Here is a 15349-nt window from a genome sequence, read left to right as displayed (position 1 = left end):
TAAACGATTTAGGTAGCGGGTTAGAAACACACCACCATTTAAATTTTGATTAATAATCAGCATTGGCGGCCGAAGACTTCCGGCATAAGAAGTAATCCCCGTTCTGCCAACGGCCTTGTCAAAGGGGGTGGAGGAGCGGACAGAGGTTCAGGGTACTTTCTTTCCTTTGGGGTAGGAAACTGCCCCTAAAGGTGGAAGAATCAGCAATGATAAACTGCATGAGGATGCAGAAGGCAAAGAAAACTACTGCATTAAAAACACATGAAGTGTATCACAAAACACATGGCCTGTAATTCAAAAAGTGTCATGACGAACTCTCCGGAATAGTCCCCAATTCGTGTCTACGGGAGGGGCTGCCAACGGGGGATGACCACTACAAAAATAACGTTCTACGAGTCGGGCCGTGGAATGTCAGAAGCTTGAATGTGGTAGCAAAACTAGAAAATCTGAGAAGGGAAATACAAAAGCACAATCTAGATGTAGTAGGGGTGAGTGAAGTGAAACGGAAAGAAGACACGGATTTCTGGTCAGATGAGTATAGTGCAATATCAAAAAGCAGCAGAAGATTGTATGAAGGGAGTCGGATTCGTTATGAATGGAAAGTTAGGGCAAAGATTGTGTTACAGTGAACAATTCAGTAATAGGGCTGTTCATGTCAGAATGGACAGCAAACCAACACCGATGACGATAGTTTAGATATACATACCGACGTCGCAAGCTGAAGATGATGAGATAGAGAATGTATTTGAGAATATCGAAAGAGTAATACTGTACATGAAAATCTAATAATCATGGGAAACTGGAATGCAGCTGTAGAGGAAGGAGTAGACGAAATGGTTGCCGAAGAATATGGGCTCGTGAGAGGGAATGAGAGAGGAAAAAAATTGTTCAAATGGCTCCGAGCACTATGGGACTCAACATCTGAGGTCATCAGTCCCCTGGATCTTAGAACTACTTGAACCTAACTAACCTAAGGACATCATCCATGCCCGAGGCAGGATTCGAACCTACGACCGTAGCAGTCGCGCGGTTCCGGACTCAAGCGCCTAGAACTGCTCGGCCACCGCGGTCGGCAATGAGAGAGGAGAAAGACTAATTGGGTTCTCTAATAAATTTCAGCTAGTAATACGGAATACTCTGTTCAAGAATCACAAGAGGAGAATGTATACTTGGAAAAGACCTGGCAGTACGGGAAGATTTCAGTTAGATTACATCATGGTCACACAGAGATTCCGAAATCAGATAACGGATTGTAAGACGTACCCACGAGCAGATACAGACTCAGTTCACAAAACAGTAGTGATGAAGACTAGGCTAAAATTCAAGAGAATAGTCAGGAAGAATCAATAAGCAAAAATGTGTGATACACAAGTAATAAGGGATGACGAGACACGCTTCAAGTTCTCTAAGGCTATAGAACAAAAATAAAGAATAGCTCAATAGGTAGCACAGTTGAAGAGGAATCGATATCTCTAAACAGGCCAATCACAGAAGTTGGAAAGAAAAACTTAGGTACAGAGAAGGTAACTGCGAAGAATCCATGGGTAACAGAAGAAATACTTCAGTTGATCGATGAAAGAAGGGAGTTCAAAAACGTTCAGGAAAATTCAGGAATACTGAAACACAAGTCATTGATGAAATAAATAAGTAAGAAGTGCAGGGAAGCTAATACAAAATGGTTGCGTGAAAACTGCGAAGAAATTGAAAAAGAAATGATTGTCGGAAGGACTGACTCAACATACAGGAGAGTAAAAACAAGGTTCAGTGACTCAGAAAGCGAACGATAGATAACATTCCATCGGAATTTCCAAAATAATTGGGAGAAGTGTCAACAAAACTACTGTCGTGTTGGTGTGTAGAATGTGTGAGTTTGGAGACATACCATCTGACTTTCGGGAAAATGTCATCCGTACAGTTCCAAAGACAAGTGCGAGAATTATCGCACAAACAGCTTAACAGCTCATGCATGCAAGTTGCTGACAAGAACAATATACAGAAGAATGGAAAAGAAAATTGAGAATATGCTACATGAATATCAGTTTGGCTTTAGAAAAAGTAAAGGCACCAGAGAGGCAATTCTGATGTTGCGGTTGATAACGGAAGCAAGACTAAAGTAAAATTAAAACATACAAATCCCAAACTTTGCTCAGTACAATCTCGCCACTTTCATTAATGACGATGAAACGATGAGGACGAATCAAACACCCCGTCTTCTCGATGCAATTGAAAACCCCTGACCCTACGAGGAATCGACCCCGCGACCTCATGTTCGAGAAGCGAGAACGCTACCACGAGACCAAAAGCTGCGGACCTATTAATCGGATTTATCAACTTAGGTAATGAGTTCGACTATGTAAAATGGTGCAAGGTTTTCGAAATTCTGAGAAAAATAGTGGTGAGCTGTAGGGAGAGACGCGTAACATACAATTTGTACAGGAGCCAGGAGAGAATAATAAGAGTGAACGACCAAGAACGAAGCGCTCGGATTGAATAGGGTGTAAGAGAGGTATGTAGCCTTTCTCCCCTACTGTTCAGTCTGTACATCGAAGAAGCAATGATGGAAATAAAAGAGAGGACCAAGAGTGGAATTAAAAATTCAAAGTGAAAGGATATCAGTGACACAATTCCCTGATGACATTGCTATCCTGAGTGAAAGTGAAGAAGAATTACATAATATGCTGAATAGAATGAACAATCTAATGTATACAGAGTATGGATTGAGAGTAAATCGAAGAAAGAGAAAAGTACATGCCCGTACCACTGTAATTTCTTCCTATCCGTTATGTCATATATTCTTTCTTTTATTTCCACTCTCCTTATTATTTCGGTGTTCCTTGTCTTCTCTTTCCTGGAGATTCTTGCTGATCTTCTCCAGAAGTCCATCTCTAGAGCTTGTAGTTTTTAATGTGCTTCAGGTTAATTGTCCAGGTCTCCGTTCAATACAGAACCAAACTCTCTAATATGGATTTGCATATTAATTTTTTAGTTCTGCTCATTACATTCCTACTCCATAAGACTGAGTTAAGCATCCCAATGATCTTCCATCCGCTACTAATTCTTTTATTGATTTCTGACTCTGATTTTCCCTCGATTTCTAAAACGGATCCCAAATAATACAAATTGTTTATCTATTTGATTTTCTTTGCTTCAATGTATAGCTCATCTGAATCATCAGTCAAGTATTCTGTTTTTTTGTTTATTTTGTTTTTTTGGTAATAAGGCCTTATCTTCAAACCCCAAGTTTTGTATGCTACTGCTAGTTGATTGCACATCTTTCGCTATGATTACTTGATCATCGGCAAACAATAAACTCCATCTCTTATTTATAATCCCATACTATTAAATTTACGAGACCATGTTCTAAGTCTTATATCTATATAGGTTTTAAATAAAGATTGTGACATGGGACAGCCCTGTGAAAGGCCTTTGCTTGTCCTAAATTTCTGTGAAAGTTATTACCAACTTCCACTTGACAAATGTTATCTTTATACATCTGTTGCATTATTTTAATGAAGGTAGGGTATATGTTTGCATTATGTAGTGCTGTCCAAAGTAATTTTCTTGGAACAGTATCATACGCTTTTTCTAGATCTATGAAAATTAATCCTATATTTTTTGATTTTTCCCCATGTTTCTCCAAAATCCGTCGTAATGTGAAAATCCACATAATCTCCCAGCAGTGAAACCACGTTGTTCTCCGTGTGTTCTAAAATTTTTATTCCAGTTTGCTTTTAATTACTTTCACAAAAGTTCTCATCAATGTGTTTGTCACACAAATTCCTCGATAGTTTGAACAAATTTTGCGATCCCCTCTCTTAAATACGGTATTAAAGTAACCTAGCTTCGTCTCGTTGGGTATTGAATCTCCGTGTATCATTTTGTTGAAGAGCTGTGTTATCAGTTGCACAGTTTTATCTCCACTGTATTTCAGACACTTCAGATTGATATTGCCTGGTCCCAGTGATTTACCATTCTCTCAACGCCTGATGTACTTCACTTTCTAAAATCTGGATCTCATCATCTTCATGTCCATTTTCTACCACTGTTTCTTCTTCTAGATATTCTTCTCTGTCCTTATTTCATATGTTTTAGAAATACTCTCCCCATTCCTTTTGTGTTATCAGTTGGAGATTGGTTTTGCTTTTTGTATCCTGTCGAAGCCCTTTTAATATTGACGAAACTTATTTTGCTCTCCCAAATCCTAATTTGCTATTAACCTTGGCACATATTCTTTCCATGCTTCATTTTTTGCTATCCTTATTTTTTCCATCACTTCATTCCTCTTTTCCTTGTGTATTGATCTTGTTTCTTTTGATTTATCATTCAACCACTGAAGGAACGCATTTCGTTTTTCTCTAACGAGGGCCTCTATTTCCTCTGACCACCACTCTGCTGCACGGTTGTGGTTGCTACCTTTCCCACCCAACACCTCTGTTGCAATGATTTTCGCAGTAGTTTTATATAGTCATATATTTCCTCTGTACTTCCTTCAAATGGTCCAACCATTTTTTTTCCATCCTGGCCGCAAAGTGTGTTCTGATACTTTCGTCTCGTAGACTGTCACTATTAAAAGGTAAATTTTCATCTTTCTCAGTCTGTTTCGTTTTATTTATGTTACTTGTATCATTCCTTGCATTCTTCCATGGCCAAAAGATGTCATTTTTACTTGAGAGTGGTCTGATCCACACTGGGCTCCTCTGTAAGATCTGACGTCTACTGCCTTGAAACTACTTCTTTGCCTAATGATAATATAATCTATTATAGAACGAATTTCTTCAGTGTTCTGTTGCCAAGTATATTTACGAATTTCCTTGTGTTTGAAAAATGTGTTTGTAACTTTTAGATCAAATTGTTCACAAATTGCAATCAATCGTTCCCCATTGTCGTTATATTCTTCCTCCCCATGTTTTCCTACTATTCTACAGGATTCTCTAATCCCTACTCTACAATTCATGTCTCACATGATAATCAGTTCCTTTCTTCTTGGGATTTTTACAATAGTTTCCCTGAGGGTGCCCCAGAATGTATCTTCCTCCTTATCTTTTGTGTCGTTCGTGGGTGCATATACGCCAATAATCACAACTTCCCTAGCAAATAGTGTCATTTCAACAGTTATAATACGTTGATTCACGAATTTCCAATTTGTGATTCTTTTTTTTCATGATTTCTTTATCATAATGGAGACTCCTGCTTTGGCTCTTACGGTTTTTGATACCCCACTCCACATATGTTCATAATTATCCAGTTCTTCTTCTCCTTGGCCTTCCTTCTTTGTTTCAGAGAGTACGACAACATCCATGTTGAACGTGTCAAGTTCTGCAGGTAGTAAATTTATTTTAGTGGAAATACCTTGCACATTACAGCATCCAAACATCATTTTCCCTTTCTCATCGACAGTTCGTCGACCAAAGTTCCAATTTTTCGGAGGCATATTATTAGTTTTTTAGCATTTTTAGGCTTTTATGTGAGTGAGGAGCTGGCCCAATAAACAACCCCCAACCCGGAGGACCAGGTAATTTTTACTCAAGGTTTTCTTCCTTTAGCCTTTGATAAGCCAATATCACACTACAAGGTAGCAGTTCTTAGTTTTGGTCCACCCCGGGCATTTTATTTCCCCGGCACCCACCATATATATCTGAGCATTCCACTAACCGCCACCTAGGGAATCGCGCGATGGGAGACCAGCAAACTACATGCAGGATATATACAGGGTGTTACAAAAAGGTACGGCCAAACTTTCAGGAAACATTCCTCACACACAAAGAAAGAAAATATGTTATGTGGACATGTGTCCGGAAACGCTTATTTTCCATGTTCTCTTCAAATCACATTAATCATGGAATGGAAACACACACAGCAACAGAACGTACCAGCGTGACTTCAAACACTTTGTTACAGGAAATGTTCAAAATGTCCTCCGTTAGCGAGGATACATGCATCCACCCTCCGTCGCATGGAATCCCTGATGCGCTGATACAGCCCTGGAGAATGGCGTATTGTGTCACAGCCGCCCACAATACGAGCACGAAGATTCTCTACATTTGGTACCGGAGTTGCGTAGACAAGAGGTTTCAAATGCCGCCATAAATGAAAGTCAAGAGGGTTGAGGTCAGGAGAGCCTCCACCAATCCATCGGTCACCGAATCTGTTGTTGAGAACCGTACGAACACTTCGACTGAAATATGCAGGAGCTCAATCGCGCATGAACCACATGTTGTGTCGTACTTGTAAAGGCACATGTTCTAGCACCACAGGTAGAGTATCCCGTATGAAATCGTGATAACGTTCTCCATTAAGCATAGGTGGAAGAACATGGTGCCCAATCAAGACTTCACGAACAATGCCTGCCCAAACGTTCACAGAAAATCTGTGTTGATGACGTGATTGCACAATTGCGTGCCGATTCTCGTCAGCCCACACATGTTGATTGTGAAAATTTACAATTTGATCACGTTGGAATGAAGCCTCATCCGTAAAGAGAACATTTGCACTGAAATGAGGATTGATACATTTTTGGACGAACCATTCGCAGAAGTGTATCCGTGGAGGCCAATCAGCTGCTGATAGTGCCTGCACACGCTGTACATGGCACGGAAACATCTGGTTCTCGCGTAGCACTCTCCATACAGTGACGTGGTCAACGTTACCTTGTACAGCAGCAACTTCTCTCACGCTGACATTAGGGTTATCGTCAACTGCACGAAGAATTGCCTCGTCCATTGCAGGTGTACTCGTCGTTCTAGGTCTTCCGCAGTCGCGAGTCATAGGTTGGAATGTTACGTGCTCCCTAAGACGCCGATCAATTGCTTCGAAACTCTTCCTGTCGGGACACCTTCGATCTGGAAATCTGTCTCGATACAAACGTACCGCGCCACGGCTATTGCCCCGTGCTAATCCATACATCAAATGGGCATCTGCCAACTCCGCATTGGTAAACATTGCACTGACTGCAAAACCACGTTCGTGATGAACACTAACCTGTTGATGCTACGTACTGATGTGCTTGATGCTAGTACTGTAGAGCAATGAGTCGCATGTAAACACAAGCACCGAAGTCACCATTACCTTCCTTCAAGTGGGCCAACTGGCGGTGAATCGAGAAAGTACAGTACATACTGACTGAAACTAAAATGAGCTCTAACATGGAAATTAAGCGTTTCCAGACACATGTCCACATATTTTCTTTATTTGTGTGTGAGTACTGTTTCCTGAAAGTATGGCGGTACCCTTTTGTAACACCCTGTATATATATATTTTCACACATGTTTGAATGCAATCTTGTCTCAAAACTTAAAATAATCGGCGAAGAAATGTCGTAAATGTAAGATTTTGAACAAATAGATATCATACACTACTGGCCATTAAAACTACTACACCAAGAAGAAATGCAGATGATAAACGGGTATTCGTTGGACAAATATATTATACTACAACTGACACGTGATTACATTGTCACGCAATTTGGGTGCATAGATTCTGAGAAATCAGTACCCAGAACAGCCGCCTCTGGCCGTAATAATGGCCTTAATACGCCTGGGAATTGAATCAAACACAGCTTGGATGGCGTGTACAGGTACAGCTGCCCATGCAGCTTCAACACGATACCACAGTTCGTCAAGAGTAGTGACTGACGTATTGTGACGAGCCAGTTGCTCGGCCACCATTGACCACATGTTTTCAGTTGGTGAGAGATCTGGAGAATGTGCTGGCCAGGGCAGCACTCAAATATTTCCTGTATCCAGAAAGGTCCGTACAGGACCTGCAACATGCGCTCGTGCATTATCCTGCTGAAATGTAGAGTTTCGGAGGGATCGAATGAAGGGTAGAAATAAATGTTCAAATGTGTGTGAAACCTTATGGGACTTAACTGCTAAGGTCATCAGTCCCTGAGCTTACACACTACTTAACCTAAATTATCCTAAGGACAAACACACACACCCATATCCGAGGGAGGACTCGAACCTCCGCCGGGACCAGCCGCACAGTTGAAGGGTAGAACCACGGGTCGTAACACATCTGAAATGTAACGTCCACTGTTCAAAGTGCCGTCACTGCGAACAAGAGGTGACCGAGACATGTAACCAATGGCACCCCATACCATCACGCCGAGTGATACGCCAGTATGCCGATTACGAATACGCGCTTCCAATGTGCGTTCACCACGATGTCGCCAAACATGGATGCGACCATCATGATGCTGTAAACAGAACCTGGATTCATCCGAAAAAATGACGTTTTGCCATTCGTGCACCCAGATTCGTCGTTGAGAACATCAAAAATTGGTTCAAATGGCTCTGAGCACTATGGGACTTAAGTTCTGAGGTCATCAGTCCTCTAGAACTTAGAACTACTTAAACCTAACTAACCTAAGGACATCACACACATCCATGCCCGAGGCAGGATTCGAACCAGCGACCGTAGCGGTTGCGCGGTTTCAGACTGTAGCATCTAGAACCGCTCGGCCACCTTGGCCGGCTAGTACACCATCGCAGGCGCTCCTGTCTGTGATGCAGCGTCAAGAGTAACCGGAGCCATGGTCTGCGAGCTGATAGTCCATGCTGCTGCAACCGTCGTCGAACTGTTGGTGCAGATGGTTGTTGCCTTGCAAACGTCCCCATCTGTTGACTCAGGGATCGGTACGTGGCTGCACGATCCGTTACAGCCATGCGGATAAGATGCCTGTCATCTCGACTGCTAGTGATACGAAGCCGTTGGGATCCAGCACGGCGTTCCGTATTACCCTCCTGAATCCACCGATTCCATATTCTGCTAACAGTCATTGGATCTCGACCAACGCGACCAGCACTGTCGCGATACGATAAACCGCAATCGCGATACGCTACAATCCGACCTTGATCAAAGTCGGAAACGTGATGGTACGCATTTCTCCTCGTTACACGAGGCATCACAACAACGTTTCACCAGGCAACGCCGGTCAACTGCTGTTTGTATATGAGAAATGGGTTGGAAACTTTCCTCATGTCAGCCCGTTGTAGGTGTCGCCACCGGCGCTAACCTTGTGTGAATGTTCTGCAAAGCTAATCATTTGCATATCACAGCATCTTCTTCCTGTCGGTTCAATTTCGCATCTGTAGCACGTCATTTTCGTGGTGTAGCAATTTTAATGTCCAGTAGTGTATTTCTCTTGTTTCTTTTTACGATGAGGAAACTTTCGGTTAAAAGGTAATTTTTTTGGTATGTATGTTGACATTTGGCTATATGTCATACAGTATTTTTGTGCATCAATCTGTAAATTAGTTTGAGGTGCTTGGAAATCTGTTATTGCTTCCGCCATTGTTGTTGTTGCTGCTGCTGTGGCCTCCTAACAGAAGCGGATACAAAAATTATGGAGGAATACAGCTGCTGCAGTGGGCTGTTAATTGTATATGTAAACTAGTCACACGCAACAGCATCGGTCGGAGACTTCTGTGGCGTGGTGGTAACACATTATATACACTAAACTTTCACATGAATCAACGTATTAATGAAATACAAATCAAAATCCCTAAAGTGTTTCCGGTGCTTAGACTTCAGACATCAGCAGATAAACGCGACTTGCGACTCTATACAAAAAAAAGGTAAATATTAGTTTGTTCATTATCGTATATCTTCGAAAGTTCTTTACCTTTAGCTTCGAAATTTTGTCACAACATTGCGTTCGAATACGAGCGTGTTTTCATATACCTACTGGAGTGACACATATTGTTTCGAAAATAGCTAAATATTTTTAATTTTCATTGAATCTACATTATAACACGTAGATTCAGTTTACCATCGTCACCAATGAGATTTCTGAATACAAATTGGAAATCACTGTCAATTTATACGTCGTATTTACCTTTAAGTAAGGTCACACCATGTGGCTCTGAAAAAACTTCGTGAGCAGAAAATTAGAGGTAAGTTGACATGTGATGTTGTGCTAATACGGATGCCCCGACTAACACGCCTTCCGTGTTAGCAGAGACGTGTTGTACTCTGCAAAGTACGCTCCGTAGAGACATGACGAAGGGAGAGCCATAACAGGCGATGTTAACATGTCCTCTACGGCGACACACTATCTGCAGCACGTGTTCGGGACTGCTGTATGAGAACCGTGACCAGGGTGCGCCCAACTGCTGTTGCGTCGCCCACCTCGCGGCGTAAACCGTTTGTCTGTATCACGTTCCTGACAAGAAAGTAATCATAGAATGGGGTACCATTTTTGTCAAAAAAATTTTCTTGTTAACTTCACTGAAAGAGGAGCGAAGTCTATTGCGTGAGTTTGTGTGGTGACAAACAACTTTTCACAATGATGTAGAAAGCATAATGCATAAATTTTAGACTGAAAACATCAGTCCGTAAACGAATGACTCAAACTTGATTAGCGAAAATTTCAAATCATCGATGGTCTGTGTTAGATAACAAACAAACAGCTTTTTGTAATGTTTTTATTTGTTGGCAAATCTAGGGCAGCATGGACAAGAGTGGTCAGTGTAGCTTCACAAAACTTTTAACAAGGTATTATGTCATTGATAAAGCTCTGTCCTTCGTGTTACAGATGCCGTAGTGTTAACCAAAGAATGGGGTACCATTTTTGTCAAAACAAGTTACTTGTTAACTTCACTGAAAGAGGAACGAAGTCTATTGCATGAGTTTGTGTGGTGATACACAACTTTTCGCAATGATGTAGAAAACATAATGGTTAAATTTTAGACCGAAAACATCAGGCACCAAGTACTAGGGTAAGGAGAACCTTTTCCGAATCGGCAGGTGTTTCGTGTACAAGCCTTTGTACGTGGCCCCACAAGAAGAAACAAAGTGAGGTCAGATCTGATGCATAAGCTGGCTGCAAAAGACGACCCAATCTTCCTATTATCATCCGACATAGATTTTCAGGAGTTAGAGGTTGGTATCTGACTGCTGCTAAATAATCTGCTGCCAAATTCTTTTTTGAAGATCGTGTGGGACATATATGAGACATAATGAGAAAAATTTCCTACGCTGGTGTAGTTAAATAAGGCGAAAACATACACAGGCTTTTTTAATAATTCAGTGCCCTGATAAAAAATTTTAACCTGTCAACCTGGTTGATGCAGGCCGGGTGGAGTGACACTTACACCCAAACCTCCAGATGTCAGGCAGTCAGATCGGTATCAATCGTTGTATATCGACAGAGTATCAATTAGAACTCCGCTGTAGTTTGTGCTGCGTGCTGTCATTTAGGAGAACGTGCATAGGCGATAAGAAATTAGTAACACCTGACGTAAGGAACAGAGTACAAGCATTACTATGAGTGCCTGTAGTACGTGTGAAATTGTTGTATGGGACAACATGATCCTAAAATGTAAGAGGACTGTTCGGAGTTTACAGTAATGTTCTATTGACAGTCCGCTTTCGCTTCGTTTTTTTTCTTTTTAAGCAGCGAACCTACAGAGTTCTTTTGCAGTTTCAAAGAATAAACGTAAACAACCGTAACAGAAGAATAAAAAAGGAAGTGCACCACATGTGCCGAAGTATTAATAATAAAAATAGTAACAATACCAACGACAATAATAATGACAAGAATCATAGTAATAGCAGTAAGAATAAAAACAACAGTAGTAATAATAATTGCTATTGATACTTCCAGACTTCAAGAAGATTATAATAATTCCAATCCCAAAGAAAGCAGCTGCTGACAGATGTGAAAATTATCAAACTATCAGTTTAATAAGTCACAGTTGCAATATACTAACACGAATTCTTTACAGACGAATGGAAAAACTGGTAGAAGCCGACCTCGGGGAAGATCAGTTCGGATTCCGTAGAAATATTGGAACACGTGAGGCAATTCTGACCTTACAACTTATCTTAGAAGAAAGATCAAGGAAAGGCAAACCTACGTTTCTAGCATTTGTAAACTTAGAGAAAGCTTTTGACAATGTTGACTGGAATACTCTCTTTCTAATTCTAAAGGTGGCAGGGGTAAAATACATGGAGCGAAAGACTATTCACAATTTGTACAGAAACCAGATGGCAGTTATAAGAGTCGAGGGGCATGCAAGGGAAGCAGTGGTTGGGAAGTGAATGAGACAGGGCTGTAGATGTGGCCGAGCGGTTCTAGGCGCTTCAGTCTGGAACCACGTGACCGCTACGGTCGCAGGTTCGAATCCTGGCTCGGGCATGGATGTGTGTGATGTCCTTAGGTTAGTTAGGTTTAAGTAGTTCTAAGTTCTAGGGGACTGATGACCTCAGATGTTAAGTCCCATAGTGCTCAGAGCCATTTGAACCATTTGAACCACGGTTGTAGCCTCTCCCCGATGTTATTCAATCTGTATATTGATCAAGCAGTAAAGGAAACAAAAGAAAAATTCGGAGTAGGTATTAAAATCCATTGAGAAGAAATAAAATCTTTGAGGTTCGCTGATGACATTGTAATTCTATCAGAGACAGCAAAGCACTTGAAAGAGCAGTTGAATGGAATGGACAGTGTCATGAAAGGAAGATATAAAATGAACATCAACAAAAGCAAAACAAGGACAATGGAATGCAGTCGAATTAAATCTTTGATGCAGAGGGAATTAGATTAGGAAATGAGACACTTAAAGTAGTAAAGGAGTTTTGCTATTTGAGGAGCAAAATAACTGACGATGGCCGATGTAGAGAATATATAAAATGTAGACTGGCAATGGCAAGGAAAGCGTTTCTGAAGAAGAGAAATTTGTTAACATCGAGTATAGATTTAAGCGTCAGGAAGTCGTTTCTGAAAGTATTTGAACGGAGTGTAGCCATGTATGGAAGTGAAACATGGACGATAAATAGTTTGGACAAGAAGAGAATAGAAGCTTTCGAAATGTGGTGCTACAGAAGAATGCTGAAGATTCAATGGGCAGATCATATAACTAATGATGAAGCATTGACAAAAAGAAGGAACCGGTTAGTAGGAAATGTTCTGAGGCATCAAGGGATCACAAATTTAGCATTGGAAAGCAGCGTGGAGGTTAAAAATCGTAGAGGGAGACCATGAGATGAATACACTAAGCAGATTCAGAAGGATGTAGGTTGCAGTAAGTACTGGGAGATGAAGAAGCTTGCACAGGATAGGGTAGCATGGAGAGCTGCATCAAACCAGTCTCAGGACTGAAGACCACCACAACAACAACAACAACAACATTAATACTTCCCCACAAGTGATGCAATTGTTTCTTTATTCTTTTATTCCGACTCTTTATGTTTATTCTGTGAAATACAATTTTACGTTACATGGTTTGCTATTTCCGCATAAACGAACCTAAACCGTGCTGCCAATAAATCATTGCTATTGGCTCCAGCAGCCCCTTTTACATGCCACGAACACTTTGTCTCATATTACAATTTCACACATGCTACGATACAAAAGCTTCTCTGACCAGGTCTCGAACCTGGGACCCCTGTTACGACAAATTAACGCTCTACGGACTTCCAGACGTCGGTTCTACGCGGCAGACTCTTTCCCTGTGCTCCCTACGTAGGTGTTAGCTTTTTTTCCGTAAGCACGTTCTCTTGGACGCCAACACATAGTACGAACTATGTCGGACTTTTGGTTAACTGTCGATATGCAGCGTTTGGTACTGATCTGCCTGTCTGGCATCTGGACTTCTGAGTATTAGAACTCGTATAGCGAGTGATGGGATATCGCGACGTGAATAGCAAAAATCTTCGGGAGTCATAAGTACACACGTCTTAATGATGGCTCCAGAAGAGTACATAGGAAAGCGGAGACGGTATACCGCTGATCTTACGGTGCGTGGTGACCAGATCTATAGGTTTAATTGCAACAGGCCTGTTGCTGCGCAGCGGTGTGGAGTTCTATGAGTCACTATCGCGGTCGCGTCACGTTACTTACGGTGCAGTTTTCAGGCCGAGAGGGTGTTACTTTCGTATCTGGTTTGTCCCTGATATGCTGTCCAGACTCATAAGCTGCGATACTAAACTGGCCTCCCGCAAGTTCGCTACAAATCATAGTTGATATCTCTCCACGTGCGTAGCGTGGCGATTCTCGTACTCCTTTTCTAGAAACGGAGGCTTCATCCGAGAAAAGTATAAATGCAAAGGAGAGAGGATGGAGCTCAACACTATGCGAGGTGTGTAGAAAGCAGGAGTTACAGTTTGCACATTCTGTGAATTTTGACGGTGTAGCTGCTGTTCATTACTTTCGACACAGAATTTCATGTGCAATCGATCGTGTGATGACTGAAGCCTCTTCATAAACTCAAGTAGAAAATGCTTCTTGTTATTTGGAAGATTACGAACTTTTTTGTTCTCCTTGATCATTGTCTTATGAAGCCACCTGCTCTGTTTCCCTTTGTCGCTGAAACAATCTTGGAATCGTGGCTTGCGTCGAATGTCTTAGACTTGACTACCTGGCCTGTTGTAAGCAGTCAGGTTCCTCACACGTTCCGTTTCCACGTCGGTACGCGAGTGACATGTTTGCTAATCAAGTTACCGGAAAAAATGCAACTTCGCTGTAGCTGTCAAACTGTAAGCTTCAAAATCCAATCACATACTTCGGTGCTACAGAATTTCTCCATCGCGTGTGACTAGGTGAGTATGTACATACTGCGATTGGATAAAACTAAGCAAACGCCAAGAAAAAACGACACATTTCCAACCATAATACTGTGTAGAAGACCAGCTGGTATTTAAAAGAGCTCCTTGTTGTCTCGCCACCGACAAATATATGACATGTATGATTTTCAAGGGAATCTTATACCCTTGTTCCTGCAAAATGGTGGCGAATTCAGATAACGATGAGGGAGGCTGATAGCGATCATGCCCCCTGCTTTCCAAAGCACATCACAAAGTTTCAATAATATTAAGATATGGTGATCCTGCTCAAGAAACCAGTACTGGACGATTCGAGCTGTGCGAAAGGGGTTCCTGTCCTCTTGGAACACAGAACCATTGGGGAACGTACCGTGAGATGGTCAGTAAAAATGATCACTTGATACTTGGCAGCGTAATCGTGGGGACCACGGAGTATAACGATACTCCGCCCGAACAGGTTTCGGAAAATGCTAACGGTACTGCCCCACCGCCGTGTCATCCTCAGTCTATAAGCGTCACTGGATGCAGATGTGGAGGGGCGTGTGTTTAGTACACCGTTCTCCTGGCCGTTATCAGTTTTCGTGAGCGGAGCCGCTACTTCTCAATCAAGTAGCTCCTCAATTTGCCTCACAAGAGCTGAGTGCACCCTGTTTGCCCATAGCGCTCGGCAGAGCGGACGGTCACCCATCCAAGTGCTAACGAAGGCGGCAGCGCTTAACTTCAGTGATATGACGGGAACCGGTGTCATCACTGTGGCAAGCCGTCGGCCATATCACGATTCGGCTGCCCAAATCATCACTGAATC

This window comes from Schistocerca piceifrons, chromosome 5 (genome assembly GCF_021461385.2).
Source record: "Schistocerca piceifrons isolate TAMUIC-IGC-003096 chromosome 5, iqSchPice1.1, whole genome shotgun sequence".
Lineage (NCBI taxonomy): Eukaryota > Metazoa > Arthropoda > Insecta > Orthoptera > Acrididae > Schistocerca > Schistocerca piceifrons.
This window is presented reverse-complemented; position numbering follows the sequence as displayed.